The 7,887-nt window shown below is 44.6% G+C and overlaps 1 pseudogene; it reads right to left on the bottom strand.

The window, feature by feature from the left end:
• Positions 1 to 511: 511 nt before the first annotated feature.
• Positions 512 to 7,384, bottom strand: LOC114923134 (annotated as a pseudogene).
• Between the last annotated feature and the right edge of the window lie 503 nt (positions 7,385 to 7,887).

Raw genomic sequence — 7,887 nt, 5'->3', positions numbered from 1 at the left:
GTAGTAGTAGTAGTAGTAGTAGTAGTAGTAGTAGTAGTATGGCTTTTTTTCTCATAGAATGCCCAGAACGGAGTTCCAGCACCTTTTTTGGATGGAACCTTGTAGGGTAGGCAAGGCGGGTTGTATAACGTGTGTGAGTTCTGGCACTTTTTTTTAAGAAAAAATTATTATTATTATTATTATTATTATTATTATTATTATCATCATCATCATCATCATCATCATCATCATCATCATCATCATCATCATTATTATTATTATTATTATTATTATTATTATTATTATTATTATTCAATAGGTGGATATAAATGCCAAATCCAGTCCAAACAACTGCCTGACTGTGCGAGGAACCATAATATCAACAGCATGCTGAATGGAAAGTGCTTCATTTTACAGTACTCCAAACTTAACAAAAACAAAGCTGGCTGTTGCTTTTCGTTTGCTGGCTTGTTTTAAACTTTCTTATTTCCTGCCCCTCCTTCTTATTACTTATATTCTTGGTTGATATAATTTATGGCTGAAAAGCGCTGCCACCATATGCTAAGCTCATACTTTTGAGTTTATTTTCTTTCTTCCACTTCATTCGCCTGTTTTGGAACCAGATTTTTATCTGTCTTTCGGAGAGGCACAACACGTGGGCTATTTCTATTCGCCTTCTGCGGGTGAGGTAGCGGTTAAAGTGAAACTCCTTCTCCAGCTCCAAGGTCTGGTAGCGAGTATACACCGTTTGGGCTCATTTGCCATCCGGTCCGGTCATATCTGAATGATAATAACAACAAGACATGGGAAAAACTGCCTTCTGTTGGCCTGTTTTTTCTTTTTAGATCACAGGAACAGAAAGAGAACGAGAGACCGTATTCTGCCCAGACAGAACAACCTGCTTTTCTATCCCATCTAGGGCAGATAGACAACTCAATAGAAATAATTATAAAACAGATAAATGTTTATTCAGAGTAAATACTTGCTTTTACGATGTTACTTCTGTATATTACATCTCTCTGTTCATTTCCATAGGTAAATTGATAATGATTTTCCCCCTCTTCTTCTGCCTAAGCATCACATGTTGGCATAAGCATGAGATCTCCAAGCCGTGTGTCTGGAAGCCATGAGCTGGATGAACAAAGGCATTCCCATGTGGCTTGTGTCCAGGAAGTCTCCCAATGCCCTTTAGAAACTCCTCCCACTGACCCATTAACAAAACCAGCATTTAACCCAATAACTGCCAGGTATTCTAACATACTGATACATGTTCTCTAGTTAGGATTACATAGAGCTATACGAGGTTACATAGAGCTATACGGTCCAGAATACTCCCCGCTTGGAAATTTATATTTCCACTACTAACTAACTGAAATAGCAAAAAACATAGCATTAAGACATGCAATACTCATTGTTAACTAACTTGTGACTAAATAGGTAAAAACCTGGTATCAAACATGCATAACTATTGGTAAATATAAAACATGCACAATTATACAAAAAACAAGCAAGTGTTACATCAAACAATGCATAAAGACAATACATAATTTGAGGTTTGATCTTCTGGTTCAGTCTTCATCAGCATCGGGACCAAAACGGTGATCAGCCTGGTACAAGAGTCTTTGAGTCACAACCTGACTCATGTGGTTTCACAATCTGTATCTCAGCTTGGCAAACTAGTTCATCAACTGGGTGGGTCCGGTGCACAGGTCCCATGGGCCAATAGTTCTGGTATGCATTCTTGTCTCTCAGCGAGTCAAGGGCTTCTTCCTGTAAAGGAAACTGGAACCAAATCTGGAACACAAAGACTGGAACCCAAAATTTTTCAGGAACAATGGGAACTGGATTCACAGGATACTCAGGAACTGAAGAACCTGGAAAAACAGGAACAGCTGGATCTGGAAACACAGGAACAGCTGGGGCTGAAGAATCAGGATCAGGAACATCTGGAAACTCAGGAACAGCTGGAGCTGGAAACTCAGGAACAGCTGGAACGGAAGAATCAGGAACAACAGCAGCTGCAGAAGACTCAGGATACTCAAGAACCAAAGGATCTGAAACCATCGATGGAGTATTGAAGATGGCTGCTACTATTGTCATCAGGGTAGTGAGGACTTCATGTGTGGGTGTGGGTGTCTTCAATGCCATAGAGTCCATGATTTTGTGAGGTGCACCAATCATGCGCTCCCACGCATTGTCTATGCACGCTTCACCCATGTGAGATGCATGGGGAAGGCAATTTTTGGTTTTCAGACATTTGTCAATCACTGGGTCATGGCAAATGTCTCCAATAGTCTGTAGGTCTTTGCAGGCTTCTTTAAGGTAAATTCTTGGGATACTAAGACAAGTGATCAAGATGATCAAAACTATGCCTAATCTCAGGTGCTTCCACTTAGACAGGGGTTTGAAGCGGATTGGTTGACGTTTATTGGGTGCCTGAAGTTGAAGGTTGGCACGTTGATCTGGAGCTGGAATTGCGTAGCGTTTTGGTCTCTGTGGCATTTGTCTGTTTGGGTAGGCCAAGAACTCGGGACTTTCTAGCCAGATCAAATCTGTTAACTGTGTGGCAAGGTTGGACCACTTCGCTTGGTTCACAAAGTTCTTATCTGTTAACACATGTTGCCATTGTTCAGGGCTTAAAGATGTTTCAATTCTTTTCATTCTGTTGCCTACATGGACGTAGAAATGTCTGCTTTGTTTGCAGATGTAGCTTGACATCTCCTTGCTGTCTGCGTAGAAGGTGGTAGACTGTAGTTCAAGGCACAACGTCTTCGCTGTCAAGTTGGTGAGCTTTACAGCCAAAGTGGTACCACATAGTTCTAACCTTGGTACAGTGTAGCCTTCTTGCATTGTTAGTCTCACTTTTCCAAAGAAGACACCGAGACTGCAGCTCTCCCCGCTGTAAACTCTGATGTATCTTATGGTTGCAAACAAGATGACGTAAGTGTGGCTCTCCCCGCTGTAGACTGTGACACGTCTTAAGGCTGCATTTGCCTTCGTTGACACATCTAAGGAAGCGTACAATTCTTTCTTTTGCACTGTGGTGGGTGAACTGGAGACATACATGCACTGCACTTGCATACTCTGGAGACATCTTGGAAGTACACTCCATGACTCCCGGTCTTGCAGACGTTGTTTGTCTTGTTTGTCCTCTATGGACAAGGCTAAGTTGTTGTGATTCTGACTGGTCTGGAACACTGTTGCTTCCAAATCAGGTTTGGTTGTCACAAGCGCACAGTGTTCTAGGAGTGGTTTTAGGTGAGGTGCTGTTCCGTTACTGGGAATGGAGGTTTTTGAGATGCTCACCTGGATTGGGGTTTGCGGTTGATCAACACAAACCGTCCCTGGGATGACCCATTCAGGTTCCATCTTAAAGGCAGTTGAGGAGCTTGTTGAGCCTCTGACCATTTCATGGTAGGCAAAGGGGTCAGGTGCGTCTACTCTCAATGGAGCCAAATTTCCTGCTTCAAGAGTTAGGAACCGTAAGGCAATTGCAGTTGGGGGGAGCTGGTTGACACAGAACATGGCTTTCCTCCCCGCTGTGCTCTGTGACACAGAGCACATTTCTTTGCTTGGGGGTTTGCTGGGGAATGGTGGGTCGTTACACACTAAGGTGCAGTTGACCTTGATGGGTGCCTCTGGGCGCTCTTCAGAGCCACACTGGGGCTCCTTGGTTGAAGGAGGAATAGAAGCTGCTCGTTGTAGCTGTCCAGGGTCTGGATGCAGGGCTTCTGAGTGCTTGTCACTCTTGCTCGGTTGACACTTCCCCTCAGCTTCATCAGCTTTGGCCGTGTCTTCCGGAGACACTGCGTTTGAAACCAGCCTTGTACTCTCCTAAGTCTAAATTTCTTCTCCAGGATGTTGGAGGATCCAATGGTGCTGTGCAGGGTTTGCTTGCAGGCTGGGTTGGTACTGTCTTGAGGTCATCTGGAGCATAATCAGTGGCTTTTGGGTGGACCTCATAAACATTGTTTCCAAGAGCAGGGAAACGTGGCACACACGGCTGGCATTTTTCTACAGAAAACTCCTTGTTGGGTTTAACTGCTAGTGGCATGGGCTCAGCCCTCTCAGCTGGTATGTCCGGTCGTTCCAAATTGCGCAAAAAGGTGGCACATTGGCGTGATTTCTGAAAGTCATCCGCTCTTGCTGCTTTATGTGACGCTCCTCGATGGCTCTGTATGACCTTTCGGGTGGCTTCCATTTGTGCTGCTTCAGCCTTTCTTTGTGCTGTGTCGATCTTTCGTTTGGCCTCCATTAGAGCTGCTTCTTCAGCTTCTCGTTCGGCCTCCCCTATCGCCAATTCCTTCCTTTTCCGCTGCTCCGCTTCTAACTCATAATAGGCTGCGATGGTGGCTTCAGCTTCTCTGTTTAACGCACTATAGGCTGCAAGGGCGGCTTCAGCTTCTCTGATTGCTTGCTCTGCCTTTGAAACTCGGGATGCTTGGCTCTGGCAAGAAGATGCTTTTGAATGGCGGGAGGCGCCTGTGACATGCAATTGTTGAGGCACGCTGGAATGTGCCTTGGATACATGGTGAAAGGAAGAGGCCTTTTCAGACACGTGGGATGGAGCCGCATGCGACCGTTGGGATGGTGCATGTGAATGGCGGGAAACTTCGGACTCGGCCCTCTCGACCGGTCTGTCTCTCAGGCGAGGTTCGCGCTCTGGAGGGCATTGTGGGCTCTCTAGAAGCTTCTTACGTTCCTCATTTAGTAGCTTGAGGCTTTGCATCTCGCTATCGACTCCTGAGTCTCTTAATTGCTCCTGAATGTCCTTGAGTTGCCATTTGGAATCCATCCATTGCACAAAGGCATCTTCCTTATTTCCTTCCACTGCGTGCGCCCGTTCAAGAGAAAGTTCCTCCTTTTTCTCTTGGTAGAGTTCGTGCAATCTCTCCCAGCATTTTTCATGGCACTTGTAAACGGTGTCCCATTTCTCCAACAGGTTCGACCGCATGACTTCAGTAGGCTTTCTTTGTCGCCTCAGGTCATAATGGCTCTGAGACGTCTTTGGCCTCGCTGAGGCTTGAGCTTCAGCCTCTGTGTGCGGGTCAAGGTTGGCTGTTTGCAGCATTTCTCCTTGGCCGGCTGGTTGGGGTGTCTCAACTAGGCTGGTTGGTTGAACCCCTTCATCTAAATCAGTGGGACACTCTGCCATGGCTAGGATAGGTTCAGTACACTTCCTAGCTATTTAGAAGCAAATTAGTTGAACTTCTATTTTTGACCACTAGGGGTCGCTGCTTGCAGATCAGCTGCTGGGGTGCTGTCTGTGGGTGGAGATGCCACTGGGTGCGTTCTCCTGTGTTTGTGGGTACTTCAGCGCAGTTCACCCCTTTACCACTAGGGGTCCCTTCCTGCGGGTCAGCTACCGGGGTGCTCTTCCTTCGAGGTACACCCTTTGTCCACTAGAGGGCTTTCTCTGGGTGTGATTAAAGGCTTGCATGTAGTTCCTCCTTTAACCACTAGGGGGCATCTGAAGAAAGGCCAGCCAAAATTCCTCTTATTACCACGTTACTGCTATTGGCCACTGAGAGGATGCAGAGCAGCGCTCGCTCCTACAAACTCCCACGTGGTCGTCACGTTGCAGGCTGGAACCCCTTGGTCATCAGCTTGTGATAATAAGCAAGGACAATTGGCTCTGCTTGTTCTTCTCCTTAATTCCCTCAAATTGGAACAACTTGGTCTTCAGCTTGAGTGAGTGAATACTTTGGTGAAGTTCACTCTGTGCCCTTTGAGGGGTGTTGGTAGCTTGGGATAAATTTAAGTAATTTGCTCTTTAACTAACAGATCCACTCTGCGTAGTTAGTGGTGAGTGCAGTGAAGTACCTTCTTTCCCTCTATGGGGGTGCTTTTGAGTCCGGTGAGGAGAAGGGCGGGGTACAAATTAAATTATTATTATTATTATTATTATTATTAGCTTGGCTTGGTATAAGCCTGCTATGTGTTAAATTAATTATCAAGTTGTTGTTATCCCACATTTAATTGCTAGAAGGTTGCTGAAGGAAAAAACAAATTGGCCACCAGGGGACGCCACTGCATTGCTATTGGGATCTCTGAACGCCGGCTTCGCAATTGGTATGGTTGAGATTCCAAGGGGAGGTAGGAGTTCAGCTTCTCCTTTTGTAGAGGTGGGTTGCTACGGCGACAAATGGTTGTGTTGTTTGTGTTGGGGCCAGAAACGAGGGGGAGAATCACCCTTTCCGAGCATCAAACAAAGCCAACAGAAATTTGCTAAATAGCTCTATGTAACCTCGTATAGCTCTATGTAATCCTAACTAGAGAGCATGTATCAGTATGTTAGAATACCTGGCAGTTATTGGGTTAAATGCTGGTTTTGTTAATGGGTCAGTGGGAGGAGTTTCTAAAGGGCATTGGGAGACTTCCTGGACACAAGCCACATGGGAATGCCTTTGTTCATCCAGCTCATGGCTTCCAGACACACGGCTTGGAGATCTCATGCTTATGCCAACATGTGATGCTTAGGCAGAAGAAGAGGGGAAAAATCATTATCAATTTACTATTCTGCCCAGACAGAACAACCTGCTTTTCTATCCCATCTAGGGCAGATAGACCACTCAATAGAAATAATTATAAAACAGATAAATGTTTATTCAGAGTAAATACTTGCTTTTACGATGTTACTTCTGTATATTACATCTCTCTGTTCATTTCCATAGGTAAATTGATAATGATTTTCCCCCTCTTCTTCTGCCTAAGCATCACATGTTGGCATAAGCATGAGATCTCCAAGCCGTGTGGCTGGAAGCCATGAGCTGGATGGACAAAGGCATTCCCATGTGGCTTGTGTCCAGGAAGTCTCCCAATGCCCTTTAGAAACTCCTCCCACTGACCCATTAACAAAACCAGCATTTAACATGCTGGCGTGCATGTTGCTTGGAACTCTATAGGATCCGTCCATGGAGCTGCCGGCCCCATAATTTAACAGCTGATAGTCTGGGGCATTAGGATAGCGTCCTGAGAACGAATTTACAAAGTAAGTATTTGGGTTTGTATTTTGGAGGGCTTGATTTGTGAGGCTCGTGGTGGTTATAGCCCCCGTGCTTGAGGATTTATGAGGTATTAAAGAATTATAGCGATGCACTGTACTTTGTTTTTGCTATATATGAGGCCAAATATGGGGGTAGTGTGTTTGTGTGTGGGGGGGTGCATTTGGGAATCACGTGCTTTTGTTGACCAGTCGTAAATTCTCACGGATGACCTCAAGAGGCAATTCATGCTCTATGGTTACAAATAATGGCGATCTGGGAATCGTTAACCCCATGTCAATGCGCAGCTTCCAAAGAGGAGGGAGGGAGGGAGGAAAGAAGGGGGAGGAAATAGCGAGCACAGATTGCTCCTTTTTGGCCTTGTGCACCACCTCCTGGGCAAATGAAAAAATAGCCGACATGGAGGTTATCTCACCTTTTTTTTAAGTACGGTAGTAAAGCTCTCAGTTTTTGTGGCCTGACTTTTCTAGAAATAAAGTATTCCCCCCCCCCAAAAAAAAACCTGTGTAGTTTCCATCTTTGTTTCTCTACTTTCTCTCTTTCTTCCTAAGGAGATCATGCTTTTCTAATGTGGAAAAGAAATTTTCTTGTCATAGTATATGCACCATAGAATTGTTGCTATTACTATTATGAATAATAGTTGTTTAATAGTAAATAACAATTTCAGTGCTGTTTTTGCTTTGATATTAGAAATGGTTATGCATAGCAAATTTGGATGAAAATCAAGATGACAGTTCTCCTTTCCTTTCCACATTTTTTATTTGCATCTCCTACTTAGGTATCACTATCAGCATCAAAACTACTGCTTGAACGTTTTTGCACTATCATCACAGTATTATTCCTACTATTATTCCTACAGTTCAATACCAGTGCAAATAACAGACAGGGAGATTCAACTTATATT

The sequence above is a fragment of the Protobothrops mucrosquamatus genome, unplaced genomic scaffold (assembly GCF_001527695.2).
Source record: "Protobothrops mucrosquamatus isolate PMUCROS unplaced genomic scaffold, P.Mucros_1.0 scaffold2098, whole genome shotgun sequence".
NCBI lineage: Eukaryota > Metazoa > Chordata > Lepidosauria > Squamata > Viperidae > Protobothrops > Protobothrops mucrosquamatus.
The sequence above is the reverse complement of the archived record's forward strand: the minus strand, read 5'-3'. Positions and strand labels throughout refer to the sequence as shown.